Raw genomic sequence first — 18,385 nt, forward strand, 5'->3', positions numbered from 1 at the left:
CTTGAGTTCCTGTCCTGACTTCCTTCAGTGATGGACTATGATGAGAAGTGTAAGTCAAACAAACTCTTTGTTTCCTACGTAGTTTTTACTCATGGTGTTTCATCACAGCCATGGTCACACACATTTCATCACAGCAATAGGAGGAAATGTGTTCCACTTGCGTCCTCGTGAAGGTGCCAGCTCCAAAAGTGAGACCGAGTGCTACAGTACAAAGGATTGCATGTGCATCCAGCTTACAGACTCTGCATCCAGCTTACAGACTCTGCATCCAGCTTACAGACTCTGCATCCAGCTTACAGACTCTGCATCCAGCTTACAGACGCCGCCTCTGAAGCAGCAAAACCACAGGCAACACACGGTGTCCCATGGATGGGATGGTTGAGTCTGACTCCTGAATCTCAATGGGACCACTGCATACTTGCCTCCAACTTTGATTTTTCTATCTTCCCTCACTTCCCGTAACTACTGAAGTCCCTCCATCTGTTTACTTTCTTTCTTTTTTTTGGTTTTTCAAGACACGGTTTCTTTGTGTAGCTTTGTGCCTTTCCTGGAACTCGCTTTGGAGACCAGGCTGGCCTCGAACTCACAGAGATCCACTTTACACCACCGCCTCTCTCAAGTCTGACTGCTAGGATTGACTTTGTACATTACTAATGCCATCGTGAACACTGAACTATCTGTTCAAAAGTCTACACGCCGGGGTCTCTGCTCTTGAACCCCACTCGCCAGTCCTAGTCCCAGCCGCCATCTAACCTTGGTAACATTTAATCACCTGACTTAATACTAATTAAGTAGTATTCTAATTTTCTAATTACTCAGTCAAAAACCTCAGCGTCTGCTTCAAACTCGATCTCCCTGTATCCTCCCAGCCAGGACCTGAAGTACAGGGAGGCTCCCACAGCTTGCTGGTGTGACTTGCAGGGCTCTGTGAGGGCCCCTCTAGGTCATCAATCCATTGACGATTCATGAAGTAATAAAAGCGCTTTTCGATGTCAGGGCCCTGGGCAACAACGTGATAAGGGGAAGAGGTACTGGAAAGATGTTGGCACCATCTCCCAGGATGCTTGTGGGCCGCTTTGCCCCGACCACACTACATCCATCTCCGAGGCTTGCATAAAGCCCTTTACCCCTGGATAAAGCAAGTGCATTGTTCTAGGTGATCTCCAATATCCATCCCTTCCTGGTGATGAATACAGAGCTTAACTAGCAGATGCCACAAGCTCTTTGCTTGTTTTCCTCTGCCAACCTGCATCCCCCCCCCCCCCCCCGCCCTTTTTCATCTCCTTCCTTATCTCCTCTTCCGTATGGGACTAAGAGTAAAAGGGAAATTCAAATCCATCCTTTTCAGTTTGCGAAGGGCGATCCACCGATCTCACAAATTGTTTGCAGCCCTTAGTCAGACGAAAGGTCTGATGGGAGAGGTTTGGATGGTTTGGTAGCCTGGTAGGCAGCACACAAGAGCAATGAGACAAAGGCAGCTGAGGTCCCTTGGAAGCAGAGACTGGACTGGCTCGCTCCTTGGCAAAGCAAGACCAGGCTTTGGAAAGCAGTGTTGGAGTTGGGCCTTAGGAAGTGCTTACCCACGCCTTTGTCTTCCCTGCTCCACCAAGAAACCACCCACCCAGCAATTCTCGGGGCTGCTCAGCTTCATCCCTTAACTGTTATTGAAAGGACCTGTGTACAAAGCCAGCTGTCCATCAAGGGATCAAATAAACAAACTGTACACACACACACACACACACACACACACACACACACACACACACACAAACACACACGTTCGCCTGCTCCCGCCAACACATACACGGAGGCAATGCAGTGGAGTATCGTCCAGCCTCAATGAAGGAAGTAGACTCCCATATTTGCTCCATTAGGAGTGACTTTGAGAGCAATATGTTGAATGAACAGAAGAGATGAGTAGTCTCTGATTCCACGTGTATAGATATCTGAACCCAGTCAGAGGTACAGAATGTAAAATCATTGCAAGAGTATCAAAAGTGAGGCCTGGAAGCCAGTGCTTACCGGGTATGGAGCTTCAGGCCAGGGAAGATGAGAAGGTTCTGGAGATGGATGGTGCTTGGTGGCAACAGAAACACAATCGTGTAAACCTCATCAGTCCCCGAGAACCAGGCACCTAACGATGGTTAAGGTTATACCACCCTACATGCCCATCTGTAGATGGACAGGTAAAGAGAATGTGAGATTCAGACACAATGGAGTCTCGGTGAGCTGTAAATAACGACACTATGTCACTCGCTGGAAAATGAGTCCAAAGGAGACTGACGAGCTACACAGAGTAAACCAGAAAGACAAAACCACATGCTTCCCCTCATATTGCAGAGTTCGGATTTAATATATAAATTCAAGCACAGACACATGGCACCAGGGCAGAAGCAGGTCTGCGGGGCAGAGGGGCCACATTCACTTTAACCCTTTCTCTCCCATCACATGATCAATACGACAAGACCAAAGCCAAGCTCTTTTCCAATCTGTGCTCAGATTTCGCAAGTTTCCTTCACAGGAAAAGGAAGCTGCAGACAGGGGTGGCTGCCTTAGCCACCTCCTTGCCACTGTGATAAATACCCGAGTAAGTAACTGAAGAGTAGAAGGATTCATTCTGCTTCAAGTTTGAGGAGGTCCTTCCTGCAGTGAAGGGCAGGGAATGTGAGGCAGCTTCTTACACTGAATCCACAATCAGGAAACCGCTCAAGGCCAGGGAGGGGAGCCAAGCTATCAAAACCTCAGGTCCCATCCAGCAGGGGATCCACCTCCTAAAGGTTTCACAATCTTCCAAACCAGTGCCCCCAGCTGACCAAGTGTTGAAATGCTGGAGCCTACGGGGGACTCTTCACGCTCAAACTGCAACGCATGTATTCAGTCATTTAACATGAAACTGTTACCAAGTTCACAATCATACCCAAGACAATGGTGTGTTTTTATTGCACAGGTCTGTCATAGATCTACATCTATGTCTATGCTTATGTAACACACACACACACACACACACACACACACACACACACACACACACACACACACTTCTCCAGGATGCTTGCTTTTCGTCACCATAGTTGGGGTGCTGTGTTCTCAGTAGGCTCAGAAGGAGTTACCTGTCCCTTGTGTCCTTCCGATGATGTTGACTTTGGTTATTTAGTCACACTGGCATTGGCCAAGTTTCTCTTTGGTAATGTCACTTTGTAAAATAACATCACATTACTTGGCAACATTATTTGCTAATTAATAAGCACCTGTGAGGAGATGCTTCTAGATTATAAATATAGCTCGCAGACCTCATCCGCTAGTCTTATCCACTGGTTGACTTGAATCTATTGGGATGCTGATAGTCGTCAAACCCTTTTTTTCTTGTCCATACATCATTCTTTTGTTTATTGGGTTTCTACTGTAAGCAAGAGCTTTCTTGCTAGTTTATATATTTTGTTTCATTTTTAATGTTTTGATTTGTGTGTGTGTGGTGTGAGTGTGTGTGTGTGTAGCATATATGCATGTGTGTGCAGGTATGTACCCCCAAGGCAAGAGGACATCAGGTAGCTTTGTCTGTCCTTGTTTACCTTAGTCTCTTGAAACAGGGTCTCTTATTAACATGAGGTTAGCCTAGCAGCCAGCAAGCCCCCAGGACTCTCCGGTCTTCACGCCTCCCAGGGCCTGGCCATGTCTGGCTTTTTTTACATGGAATCTGGACTCAGGACCTCATGCATACACAACAAGCGTGTTTACCTTCTGAGCCATCTCTCCAGGGCCCTTGTTGGGTTTTAAAAACAAAATCATCCGTATAAAAGTAGTCATCTTAATCAGTGAACCTGAAGGGCTCCTGTCACAGGAGGGCCGTTTGCCTTGATCCCTGGGTAAGGATGAATGTCTCGAGGCTGTTCTGTAAGTGGCAGTGTAGAGGGTCACTTTTCGCCATGTAAGTTGTACCAGAGTTCTAGGCAGGGTTAAGGGGAATCTCACCAACCTCTTAGACCACAGATGGGTTGTAGAGGGCACCAGGAAAAGAATCTGTCTGGCTTCAAGATCTAAGAATCTAAGCATGGACAGTGGGTATATGTGTCTTTATGACTCCGTACCGTGGACCTCTGATCCTGGAAACAGTGGCAGGCTAGGATCAAAAATACTGATTTGTTTGAACAGTACCCAACACTCCCAACTAGACTCACAGAAGGACCTTCCCAAGTTACACTTTGCTGTCCTTGGATACCACATCAAATCGAGCCCTGGACATCTGCACTTAAGAATGAAGAGGCAAGTTGGGCAAGGTGGCACACGCCTTTAATTCCAGCACTTGGGAGGCAGAGGCAGAAGCAGGCAGATCTCTGTGAGTTCGAGGCCAGGCTGGTCTACAAAGTCAGTTCCAGGAAAGCCAGAGCTACACAGAGAAACTCTCTCTCTCTCTCACACACACACACACACACACACACACGCACACGCACACGCACACGCACAAGCACACGCACACGCACACGCACACACACACCGACAAAATGAAGAGGCAAATCTAGAGTGATACCTCAGTTGTTAAGAGCACATGTTCTTGCAGACTGGGGTTGAGTTCCTAGCACCCACATTGGGGCTCACAGTCATTCACAATTCCAATTCCATTTCCAGGGAATCTGAGTCCCTCTACTGACCTTTGTGAGCACCAGGCACATATGGTGTACATGCACACAGGCAGGCATAACACTTGTAGGCATAAGATAAAACAAACCTGTAAAAAAGAAAAAGAACAAGGAGAGCATGTTAGGAAGAGATACTAATGTGTTTTCTGTTGTAATGCTTTAGTGGTTTCATTTGGCAGTGATTGGTAATCCTACTGCTAACCATGCAGTCCTTACTTCAAGCTTTTGGAAATATGCAACATTTATGAAGCAGGCCAGCCACGCCCTTTGCCACATTACTTCTTAAATGAGTCTGCTGAGAGTCAAAGTTACTCTTGTTGACAATGTCCCAGGAGCTCTGTTATTGGCCTGGCCACCAGGAGGCTCTCAGATCTGCCTCTTGAATATGCAGGGTGGAGAGGAACATAGTTCACAGATTTCCTGATTTGGAAGCTGTGAGTGTGGTGACCCTTGAGTCCTTTTATACAGAGATCATCCGCCTGGATCAGGGAGTCACACGAAACTCACAGAACAGCTGTCTGGGAGCCCTGACCTGGCCAGCGGGGACCTTTCCACTGAGCTGTAACATTTCAATTTCTGTAAATATTTATTGGCAGCTAGCAGCAGAACAGATGCTATGTGATGCGAGTTTGGGAAATCCAAATGTTACCTGCCTTCAAAAGGTGGACTGCCTACTTGAAATTCAACCAACATTTGTGGATGAAAAGCCGCAGAGAGCAAAGAGCCCAAGGGCTGGCATCACCGGGCTTGTGTTTGTACCCAAAGGCCAGCCACTTAAGGCATCTGCCTGTCCCCTCGGTGTCTTGGTGTCCTCTTAATAAGTGGAAAACAGCCGTTCTCACCACGTGGGTGTCTCCGGAAGATGAAAAGCAAAAGAAAGCTCTCTGGAGAGTCTGGGAGAGAGAGAGAGAGAGAGAGAGAGAGAGAGAGAGAGAGAGAGAGAGAGAGAGAGAGAGAGAGAGAGCAGAATGAGCAGTAGCCGGGTGTGGAGAGCCTCCTGAAAACAGGGCATGCGCACCGGCACGACTTCCCACCAGCCTGTGAACCCCCTGTCACTCTGCCCTTACGGAGGTGGGGGGTTTGCTGGTGGTTGGTGGGGAATCAGACAGAGGAGCAACACCCTTTGCCCTGGCCTTCTGGCTGTGGGCTGGATGCTGCGTCCTGACACAGACGGCCCTGTGGTGTCAGGACCATTGATCAAGAAGGGAGAAGGAATACTCAGACACCCACAAACCCCTAACAACCATGTTTTACCTCTGAATAGTCCTCTCTAACTTCCCCAAATGCTTTCCATCGACCATCTTCAATCCATTCTGCTCCAAAGAGGATTTGTTGTTTTTGAGTCCACAGAAATTATTTCCTTCAGGGCCTTTTCTGCCAGAAACCTTCAAATGACCTAAACCACAACAAAATGAATGCCCCACACAGTGTCTGTTTTATCCCAGGCGAAGGATAGGACAACTTCTTTGGCCTTCTCTCTGTTTGAGGCTTCGCAAGATGGCCCTGCAGGAACCCAGTGCCTTTTAGTTCTTGCTAGTTTGTTTTATGAGTTAGAGGACTACTTCCTGTTATGAATTATGCTTGCAATGGGAAACCCCCAGCTGGCCAGTCCAGGGTCCTCCACTTGTGGAGGGAACCATGCTGTCAGGCTGGGCAGATGCAGCGGTATGGAGGCGGGGCGGTGGGTGGACATTCACACCCCAGACGCAAGATCTGTGTGGAAATGGTTTACTATAATAGAGAGACAAAGAGAAGATAGGAAAGAAGAGAGAGAAAGAGAGGGGGATGAGGGGTGTACACTTTGTGGGAGTGGAGGGAGAGGGAAGGAGGGAGGGGGGAGAGAGAGAGAGAGAGAAAGGGGCTGAGTTTTTCCTTAAGAAGAGGTTTCTATGCCAGGACGCCAGGACGCAGGGCAACGCCAAGGGGCAGGTCAGAATATTAGCACTTCCTGGTTTTCATACTACTTTGAATGCTTCCGAATCACTCTGGGGTAACTCAGGAGCCACTGAGATAGGATCCTGAGAGCCAGTCATCCATTCCTACAGCCTCTGGAGCATGTGTGGGTGCTTGTACCCCAGTTACCCTGTCTAAGGAACAAGGTGGTGGGGCCTGACTGCTGAAACTCAAGGAAGTCTGGCTATCCTGTTGAGGGTTTCCTTCCAGAAGCCCAAATGTTGATCCCCGGCACATCCCTCTTCCATCTCTTCCAGTTTGGCTCAGGGGTGCCCATATGAATATGGGTTGTACTTAATATGTACATTATATTCCTTCTCAGAACAAGGCTATTTCCAAACACTAAGTGCAAATAATTATTCAAGAAACACTGCAAAAACAGCCCTGCCGGAAAACTATACAATACGAAATCTATTTTAGATGCTTTTACTAAAATCAGAAAATTTAGGGCTAGGGAAGCAGGTGCTGTATTCTTTTCATGTGCTAAATGCCTGTACACCCACAGGGCAGGGTGAGGGCGGAGACTCGGGGGCAGCCTGATTAGTTCCGAATAGAAGAGAGTGGGTAGAGTTGTTGGAAACTGCATTTTCAGCTCCAAGTCAAAATGCCTTAGATGCAAGCAGCTCTGACCAAGGCAAGCATGAAAGGACTTCTCTCTTTTAAAAAAAAAAGTGTGTGTGTGTGTGTGTGTGTGTGTGTGTGTGGCATTTTGCCATACAAAACATGGCAGACTTTTATTCTTTACCCCTAAGATAACAAAGGAAAAGAGCCATGTATGTGGGAGTGCCCAAGCAGACTAGAAGAGGGCATCAGATCTTCTGGAGTGGAGTTATAAGCAGTTGCAAGCCACCCAAACACGGGTGTGAAGAACCGAACTGAGGCCCTCTGGAAAAGCATTAAGTGCTCTTAACCACTAAGCCATCTTTCCAGTGCTTTTCATTCCCTTTTCTTTCTCTACCTCTTCTTTCTTCTGGTTCTGAAATGTGTAGGAAGTGTAATTGTGAGCAATTGAATTAGCACCTCCTGGGGTCTCAGCCCCAGCCTGTGAGTGTGACCTTGGCAAGAGTTTCCGTGATAAAACAACACCAGCATGAGTTGACTGGCCACACCTGAGGTGTGGAGGGCCTCTTAGCCACCTTGGAAGAGTCGTCTTGGAACAAAAAGGCACCTGCTGAGTTCAGCTCTATTTGTATCCTGTGTTTTATGCTGAGTCACTAGACTCGGGTGAAGGGGCCCATGAGGAACAATAACACTGATAAGAACTAGAGCTGCCATTTTCCAGAATTTTCTGAGACAGATACTTCACAGACTATCTTATTTACTTCACAACAGTCCAGCAAAGTGAATAACACTATGCCAGTTTCCCAGTTGAGTTTTGTAAGATTCTGTTCCCTATGGAAGGTCAGTCACCTGGGAAGAGGCAGAGCCAGCATTTATACCCAGCACTGACTGACTCTTAGTCCCAGTTTCACTCTGCACTCCACCCTGGTACCCTTTCCACCCTTAGCCGCATTGCAAGATGAGTGCTGTCCTGATCAACACAGCAGAGCTCAGCTGAGCATATCTTCGTATTTCAAATTCTTAGAAACAAAGAATAATGTCACGGTCACACAAAGGAACACCAACAGTGAAAGGAGCTTGGCAAGGCAATTCCTTTTGTAAAACAGACGTGCCTAGACCCAAACTGGTCTAGCAAGTACACTTGGCCAAGATGGCTTCTTTCTGTTCTGCCTGACAGAGGTGGTGACTTTGTCTCATCTCATTGGTGGGAGCTCAGCTCCACAATCTGATGTGATTGGCTGATGGGCAGAATAAGCACAGGGAAGGTTCAGAAAGTATGAGTCCTTGCTGGGATAGTTATCTTTGACAATTTTCTTTTCTCACAACATGAATGACCCAATGGGGACCACTTTGTATAACATCTGGCACTTTCCACTCAGTGATAAGTTTGTAAGACTCTATGTCATTGACTATGGTTAGGCCTCATTCATATCTTTGCTATACAGAGTACCACTGCATGGCCACCTCACTTCATCTATTCTAACTTTGGTGGACACTGAATGGTTTCTAGATCTTGACTATTAAAAAAAGTGTTATTATGTACATATAAAGTTTTTAAGGTTGTAGATAAAATAGCTTATGGGGAAATCACATCTGTAAGTCATGAGAGTCTTCAGGATTTTCTTTCCACAAACCTCCTGTCTTTTGCTTCTCTTCCACTTCCTCCCTTCTGTCATAAGTGTTTACAGTTTCATCAGTAATAATAATGTTTGCTGAAGGTTTTTTGGTGGGCCCCTTTTATCAGAATAAGATACCCCCCTCTTCTGAGCTAGCTAATTTTTAGAAGTCATAAATAGGCATTTTGAATTTCATCGAATGTGTTTCTTCCATTGAAATAACCATATTGCTTTTGTTCTTTTAATATGCTAATGGACTGAATGATAATTACAGATTTTCTAAAGTTAAGCCTTATATTCTTGGAATAAACTCAGCTTAGAGGCACAGTATTATCTTTTTTCATTAAGAACAGGATTCACTTTGCTGATGTTTGTGTAGGATTATTGCCTTTGCATTCATGAATGAAGACTTCATTATGGTTTTCTATTCTTATTGTAATTTTGAGTTTTAGTATCAAAGGTACAGCAAGCTCAGAGAATAAGTTTCAAAGTATTCTTTTTCATTTATTTTCCCTCAAAGAGTTTGCGTATGATTCAGATGTAGCCTTTGAATGCTTAGATGAACTTACTACCTATAAACTCCTCTGTGCGTGGTGATTCTGTTTGGGGGAAAATTAAACAATCGATCCACTTGTTTAAATGGTTATGGGCTATTTGCATTTTGTAAAAAAAATGAGTTTGTTATTTTTTAAGGGAGGCTGGAGCTGGCAAGAGAGCTCAGTCGCTTGCTGCTGCTAAGCCTAATAACCCAAGTTCTATTCCTGGACCTGAAGTTGTCCTCTGACCTCCACACATGCAACACAAAATAAATAAGTAAACTCAAGGGATGTCTTCATTTCTTCTAAGCTTAAGCTGTTCGTGCATGGTTTGGCATGTAATTGTTATAGCACACTCTTGTCTTCTCACTCCCTGATGGATCGATCTCTCATCATATCCCTGTTTTCACTCTTAGTATTATTTGTGAATCTTTCCTGAACATTCCTGATAGAGTGTACTGTATCTACCTGTGTGTCAAAGACTGAATGTTTGGATTCATTAATCACTTTTATTATGCTGAGTTTCTCATTTTATTAATTTCTGTGTTTATGGTTATCTTTTTCCTACTCTCATGAATTTATTCCATCATTTTTCTAATTTCTTAAATTGAGTGCTTAGCTTGCTGATGTTCAGCTTTTCTTCTCCTGTGTTAATAAATATTTGGCTCTCTCTGTTTCTCTCATATAATCGTTTCTATTCCAAGCTGTGCACCTCAGCATGTGGTATATTTGTTATTGTTCAGTCCTAAATATTTTCACATTTCTGCTGTGAAATCTTTTTTCATCTGCAAAGAACTTAAGATATTTTAAAATCTAGGCATATAGTCTTGAGTTCCAAATTATTTGCATTGTAAGGAGAGCACTGATTTATATGATACTGGACAATTGCAGATTTGAGCACTTCTCTTAGGACTAGTCTTTAGTGAATTTCTGTAAATAGCCCATTGCTGAATCTATACATGTCCGATAAACCACACTTGCTAATCACACTTTTTATGTTCTGGATACTTTGCCTGTCATCAAATAAAGAGGACCTTTGAACGTTAAACTCTGGCAGTGAGGTTAATTTCCCTGTGGGTTCTATCAGTTTTGCTTTATGGGGATGTAAGGCCTTCAGGATTGCTTTATTTCCTAGATGAATGGAACATTTGGTTATTCGGTAGTGGTCTGTCCCATCTATGTGATGCTTTTCTGTCTTAGTCTATTTGTCCTGACAGTAAAGACTCGCGTTCTCTGGGCTAATGTTTGCTTTGTGCATCTCGTACTTGCTTCAGTTCCTGGTCTAAATGTGTCCCCTGTGAATAGCATATCACTGAATTTTAAAAATACCTAGTGTGGCCATCTCTGCCTGTTATCTGAGAGTCCTTTATCATTTACTGTTGTGACTGACAGCTCTCTTTTCCTTTGTAGCATGTACTATTTTTGGCATATTATCCCATTAAAAAAACTTTATTTATTTATTTTTTTTTACTCCTTGGCTATTAAAACTTTGCATTTTTGCTATTTCTTCTACTTATTTGGAAGTTACATTGAACTTTTTCTCTGGTTTCATGGCTCCCCTTCAAAGGTTACACACAAACTGATTATACTTTAACATTAGTTCCCCAGCGCTCTGCTAAGCAACAACCCCTTCTTCTCCCAATGTTCATCTTCTGTCATTTTGTTTGGTTTTCCCTTTAAACATTTTTTATTTTCATAAAGTAGACCTGGAAATTAGATCTGAACTTTTCTGTAGACAAGGTTGTTAATATTTACCTGATTTTCATGAGTTGCAGACATTTCCCCTACCCCCACGACCATTTTTCTTTGTCCTTTTAGAACTGCTGTCTGCGTTTCCCTGAAAATGTTTTTATTTCCCTCTCCCAGGTGGAGCTGTTTTTGCTGGGTGGACAGTTGTAGAATGGCTGTTATTTTCTCTTGGCTTTGAGAGAGTAATGCTCTGCTGTCTCCTTGGTTCTGACTTTCTGCTGAGAAAGTTGCTTCCAGGGAAATTGTTTTCTTGGTAAGTGATGCATTTTCTTCTATAACACTTTACCCTTTTCTGTCCATTTGTAGTGTTCAACGTGTTATACCTTCCCTTCCCTCCCTCCCTTCCTCTCCTTCCCTCCCTCCCTTCTACTCTTTCCTCTTCTCTCTTTCTCATTCTCCTCCCCTTCCTCTCTCTCTCCCTCTCCCTCTCTCTCTGCCTCTTTAGAGTCTAATGTAGTTCAGCCTCAAACTCACTATGTAGCAAGATTTACCTCGAACTTCAGATCTTATTGCCTCCACCTCCCAAGTGCTGGGGTTACAGATGTGTACCACCACACCCGGCTAATGTGGCACTGAGTTTTGAATCCAGAACTTGGTGCATGTTAGTCAAGCACTCTACTAACTGACACTCCTCAGTCCTTCTAGACTTAGGTTTCCTTCCGTTGTAGTGTTTGGAGACTGTTGTATTTAACATGTCACTGCATACACCTTTCCAAAGTTCTTGAAAATGATCTTTTAATTTTCCTTCTCCTCCATTTTCTCTATTCCCCATTCTGGACTCCGATTGGCTATTGCAACATCTCTCTTTATTTTCCTTATGTATTGACCTGTTCTTCTCACTTTATATCTTGTTTCTCTGGGTTCTATTCAGAGAAATTCTTCATGTTCTTCAGATCTGTCTTCCCATTCACTAATGCTCTCTTCAATTGTGTCTAATATACTATTCACCCTGCCCTCCAGGTATGTCTAATAGCAAAAAAATATATATTTGCTTTTATTTTTCTATATTTTTAAAACCTACTTTTTATATGTCTCCATCTTTTTCCTTTTATGTTGGATTTTCTCTATTCTGATTTGATAATTCTGATATTTCAAACTAGGATGAGTCCTCATCTATTTTGTCTCTATCACTCATGACCTTTTCATTAACAAACTTGTGAGTTCATAGTTGACCCAATCTGTTGAAAATCTGAGAGCTTATTCTAGGGTTGCTGTCTCCAGAATGGATCTGTGTTTGATTCTGTAAGCCTGGACTTGGGCATCTCTTCCCAGGGCCTCTGTTCACCTGGGAATTTCAGCATCAACTTCTGCCTTTTGCTGTGTTATTATCTGGAATTATTCTCAAAGAATTCTGCCTTTACATTTCCAGACTCAGGTGTTCCCTGGGAAGCTTTCCTTAGGTCTGTAATATCAGCAGTATAGTTAATGAATGAAGAAACTGTTCTGAAGGGAGATACATTGTCATCTGCACTGTCAGAAGTTGGAGTCTGGACATGTTTTCACATTAGCGAAGGGGAAAAAAAGTATGGGAGTCCAAGAAAAAAGGGAAACACTTCATTTCTCCAAGTCAGTTCTAAACTGATGCTAGATATTGTTTGAGGATTGCACTTTTCTTTGTTACCACTGTTCTGTGGCTAGTTCATGGGCCTGAAGCTTGTCTAGTATCTCTCAGCCAATTTAACATCCCTTAAATACTCTTCCCAACGCTACACCATTCTGATGAGAATCCCAGAAGGCCCAGTGTCAAGGCTGGGACAGTTACAGTCCTGTGCCTGGAGTGCTAATGACCCACATTTGCAAAAATCCAAGTCTTTTCTGAACTTTTCCATAGTGAAGGCGTGGAAGTCTTCGTTTGGGTTACAAATGATATGCATAAAAGCCTAAAGCTTTTGGTGGCCATTTCCCTACTATAAGGAAACGGCCTGTATTAAGGTCTGATTAATATTTGATTCTGAGCTGAGCCATTCATGACATGACTCTGAAGGTAAGTCACTGGCCACAGGTACGTCCACACTGCTGGAGGAGGAATGTGACACCACCAGGACCTAAGTCCCCCATCCAAATGTCACCTGCAAGGCAGTGAAAGACTTGGGAGTTGTAGGAATTAGCATCACTCACCCAATACAGATGACAGTTACACCAATGGGAGAAGTAAGATTCAGAAGTTTTTGGAGTGGGTCCTCTGATTTTTAGACAATTAATTCACCTCTACATCACCTCAAAAATATCAACTTGCCGGTACATCCCTGACCCACCAGCTCCTTTGAGTCTGAACATCTGTCATATCAAAGTGAAACAATAACTCTTTTTGAAACACAGGGAAATTATCTGGAAATAGAACTATTCTGTTTCAAGAGCTATTAAAAGAGAAATGGTTCTGGTTTTAACCAGACATAAAATTGGAAAATACCCAGCGCTCTCTGAATTTTTTTTTTAAAGACAAAAATCCACTGGCAAAGGCTTGATGTCTCAAAAATAATTCTAAAAGCCTGTTGTTGGAAGACTTGATTATGTAAGATACACAAAAGGAGGCAAGTTCTGCCTCTGATCATTTCCGGGATGGACCAGTACCTACAGCGCAGTCTCCATCTTCAGGCCAGCCTTGACTGTTTTGTAAAGTGCATGGTGACACTCCCTCCTAGAAGGAGGAGGCAGGAGGGTTTCTGGACCTCACTTGAGTATTCAGCCTCCTCTCCCTTACCCCGTTTGTGTGCAATTTATCCTAAGGGAGGACCTAGAGTATGTAGGGTAGGAGAAACTAAGGGAAGGAGACTTCACCTATGCAGCCTTGGGGAGGCCACTGTCCATGCTGGGTGAAGACTTGTCAGTGTGGCTGCTGTGGGGTCACCCATGCCCCTGTTAGTGTAACCCTTGCCACGCTCCACAAACAACCCCAATAAACTCGCTGGTTTCCCAGGGTGAAGTTCAGTGGAATTAAACCGTAGTTTGTCATTGAGGCCTTACGAAGGGAGGATCGGTATTGTTTATATCCCCACCTCTTCTAGGGAAAGAATCTTAAGAGGTAAAATCACCATGCCTCTCCCCACCATGAAGGACCGCAGCAGAGTCCGAATGTCTGTGAGAACACCAGTAAGTCTGTAGAAGGAATCTTAAAAGTTCTTATTAATAAAATCAAACCTGTGAGCCAGGTATTGGGATGAAGCTGGAAGATCAGAGATACAGAACAAGCCACAGCTAACCTCACCTCGCCGGATCCTCAGCTGGTCTTGTCTCCTCAGACTGGAGGCCTCTGAGTCCTCATCTGAATGAATCTCAGCTGAACTGCTGCTCCAAAGCCTGAAAGCTTAACCAGGCCAAATGCTTAACCAGCCAAATGCTGCTAGTTTCTGGTCCTCACGCCTTATATACCTTTCTGCTTTCTACTATCACTCCCTAGGATTAAAGGCTCTCTTTCTGGGATTAAAGGCATGTGTCACCATGTCTGGCTGTTTCCAATGTGGCCTTGAACTCACAGAGATCCAGAGAGATTTCTACCTCTGAAATGCTAGGATTAAAGGCATGTGCTATCACTGCCTATCCTAAGTATCTAGTGGTTATTCTGTTCTATGACCCCAGATAAGTTTATTAAGGTACACAATATTTTGGGGAACACAATACCACCACACCAGGCTCGATGTTGAACTGACTCAGTACAGTCGGAAGTGAAACATATCACAAACTGAAAGCCAAATCTCTTCTTCAAAATTGAAACTATCACTTTAAGTTGAATTAACAGTCATTTCAGTCTTTAAAGTTCTAGTGTAAAAGGCATGTGTATTCTAATATGTGAGAAGTGTTAGGTTATTCATCTTTCCCAAATTCTACTGTGCTTACAGATCACACACACACACACACACACACACACACACACACACACACACACACACACACACACACACACACACTGCAATGCTATTAGTTGAACTCTTTGCCTTACACATGCTAGGCAAGTTCTTGACACTAAGCTACATCCCTGGTCCCCAAATCAGATTTTAACTGTTAAAATTTGGCCAGCATCAGACTCAAAGGAATATTTCAAAATAAAAACTATCACAGAGTCCCCATCATGCTCTACATTCCTTTCACATGTTCACCTGTTTAAACATCACAACCCTAAAAGTTGTGTGCTTAGGTCCTCTGATTGTGTGAAGAAACTGATACATAGAAGAAAGAAAGGGAGGAAGGAAAGGAGGGGGAGGGAGGGGGAGAGGGAGGGAGGGAGGGAGGAAGGGAGGGAGGGAGGGAGGGAGGAAGGAAGGAAGGAAGGAAGGAAGGAAGGAAGGAAGGAAGGAAGGAAGGAAGGAAGGAAGGAAGGAAGGAAAGGTTCCTTTGGGCTCCCAGATTGAGAAAGTACCTCATGATTGAGGGATTGTGGGCAGGTGGCAGGAGCATGTGGGGTCTACAGTCAAGAAGCAGAGGAAGATGAGTGTTGGTACTCAGGTAGCTTTCTGCCTCTCCCCTTTGGCTCAGTTCAGGGCACGAGCCCACACCGCTGCCTACACCAGGGTACAAGAATTGCCTCTGTGGAAGCACCCACATGCTTCCTGAGTGGTTCTAAATGAAGTCGAATTAACAATGGGGATTACTCCTCCCCGGTGGGTTAAGAACCTTGCCCAAGATCACTCACTGGGTTCGGGGGTTAAAGCTTCACTTTGACCGAGGGCAGTTTCGTTTCAGAGCCAGTATCCTAACCACTAAGTTGATTTAAAAAAAAAAAAAAAAAAGGCTAAGCAAGATTCAAAAATGGATGCAGGGTTCATAAGAACTGGGTTCAAATCCCCTCTCTACCACCTAAAGAAATAACAAAAAAGTTCTGTCCAACCTGACTGCTATGCTGCTGTCCCTTATCTATGAAAGACCATAATAATGCACATGCCATAGAAAAGCAATACAGCTAAACAGACAAATGCCTGGACATACGAAGCCTTTGATAAGGCTTGGCTATTGGAGGGTAGGATACACCAACCCCATTCATTTGAATCTGATATAAACTTACATGCAAATGTTTAAGTCTCAAAAACAAGGTTACTACATTTTAATTGAGATTTTTTTTCTCAACACAACTCATTTAAGCCAATTCAATTTTGCAATCAGCTTTCTAAATGACCAAGTTGCTGCTTGCAAATTTTTCTGGTTTTGTTGTTTGTTTGTTTGTTTTGCATTTAATTAACAAAAGATTCCTTATGTTGAGATCAATTGCATTTATTGATCAGGGCTTTGGGCAATAGTCAACATGACCGATTACAGACTCTGTTACTGGGGACTTTACTTGGTAACAATTATTTTCACCAAGCTCACTTTTCCTAGGTCACATTCCACTGATCTAAATATTATTAAGAAGCTTAGATTCCATTATTCCATTTTAGTCAATACCAAAGACTATTGTTTGAGGTCTTAGCAAGGCATGTTTTTTTTGTGTTGATAACATTATTCCAAGTCTAGTTCTTTTCTTTTTCTTTTTTCTTTTTTTTTTTTTTTTTTTTTTACAGTTAAGGTCCTCACCACAACTTGCAAAACATGAGAATTTCAGCTTTATTTTATTCCTCTAATTATTATTTTGAGATCATTTCAATTTCATAGATTTTTTAAATGTATGCATGGGTGTTCATGTGTGTGCACACATGAGCATACAGGTGCCAATGGGGCCCAGAAGAGGGAGCCAAAGACCCTGGAGACCCTGGAGGCCCTGGAGACGGAGTTACACCAGGTTGTAAGCACTAGGTGTGGTGCTGAGAACTAAACTTGGATCCTCTGGGAGATCAGGGATCACTCTCCTCTGCTGAACCATCGCTCCAGGTCTTCATCTGTGTCTTCAGGAATACTTCAGTGAGCTCTTGACCATGTCCTACAGTCCTCCATGTTAACTTCTTCTACATGGTACAAATCACATGTAGAATTGTAGAGTCAAGATTCAGAGCGCCTCTACTTCCTGAGGCATCCCTCCTCAAGTCTCAATTTCACGCTACCTGTGTGTCTCCCTGTCTCTATCCCATCTCGGTCCTTGGAACTCCTAATTGTGTCTCCATTTCTGAAGTCCTGTCACTTCGGCCATGCTCCTGCGGTGGCACCACATACTGTGTAGCCCCTACAGACTGGCTTTTTTCGCTCAGCCTGGTTCTTTCAGACTCATCCATCTTGTTGTGTGTTGGCTACTTTTCATTGATGAGTTCTGCAAGCCCTTTTTGGTCCTACCACAGTCCATTTAACCAGCAACTGGAAAGGAGCTGGGTTGACCTGTTTGGGGCTATTGCAATTGAAGTTATTACAAATATTCCTCTAGAGGCTTCCAGATGCATACAGAGCTTTCTTTCTGACAACTGTTCTACCATGCAGTGGCTGGAGAGCATGGTGAGGTGGTGTTCCTGGAGAGCACAGTGAGGTGGTGTTGCTGGGGAGCATGGTGAGGTGGTGTTGCTGGGGAGCGTGGTGAGGTGGTGTTGCTGGGGAGCGTGGTGAGGTGGTGTTGCTGGGGAACATGGTGAGGTGGTGTTCCTGGGGAGCATGGTGAGGTGGTGTTGCTGGGGAGCGTGGTGAGGTGGTGTTCCTGGGGAGAATGGTGAGGTGGTGTTCCTGGGAGCGTGGTGAGGTGGTGTTCCTGGGGAGCACAGTGAGGTGGTGTTCCTGGGGAGCATGGTGAGGTGGTGTTCCTGGGAAACATGGTGAGGTGGTGTTCCTGGGGAGCATAGTGTGGTGGCTGCATTCTTGGTTTTTGAAGAAAATGCCACTTTATCTTCAGAGTGGTTCACTCATTTTACATTCCCACCAGCAGCGTGTGAGTGGCCCGTGTCTCTGCTTCTTCACCAGTATTTGATGCTGCCACTGTGTCTTATTTTAGTTACGTTGTTTGACAAATTATATGATCTTAGTGTGGCTTCTTTTGAAGTTTTTTTTTTTTAAATAAATTCTTTCAGAATTTTATATATAATGTAATGGGATCATATTCGCTCTCATTTTCCCCCTAATTCCGTCCCGATACATCCCCCCTCCAACTGACCCCAGTTTTATGTCTTCTTCTTATTAACCATTTACTGCAATTTGTGCTGCCCAAATATTCCCAAGTGTGGTGCCATCCACTGGATCATGGTCACTGTACTAGAAGCCACACCCTTAAAGAAAACCGACTCTCTCCTTGAGAAGCCATCAGCTTTCCATTGTTCCTCACTAAGGGTCAAGGACTCATAAACCCCTTCCCATGCCATGCTAGAGTGTTGACTGGCTTGATCTTGTGCAGATCTTAAACAGGCACAGTGGCTGTGAGTTCATGAATACAGCAGTCCTGTCCCATCCAGAAGACACTGTTCTGCTCTGGTCCTCTGACTCTTAGAAGCTTTCTGAC

The sequence above is a fragment of the Peromyscus maniculatus genome, chromosome 11 (genome assembly GCF_049852395.1).
Source record: "Peromyscus maniculatus bairdii isolate BWxNUB_F1_BW_parent chromosome 11, HU_Pman_BW_mat_3.1, whole genome shotgun sequence".
In the NCBI taxonomy this organism is placed as follows: domain Eukaryota; kingdom Metazoa; phylum Chordata; class Mammalia; order Rodentia; family Cricetidae; genus Peromyscus; species Peromyscus maniculatus.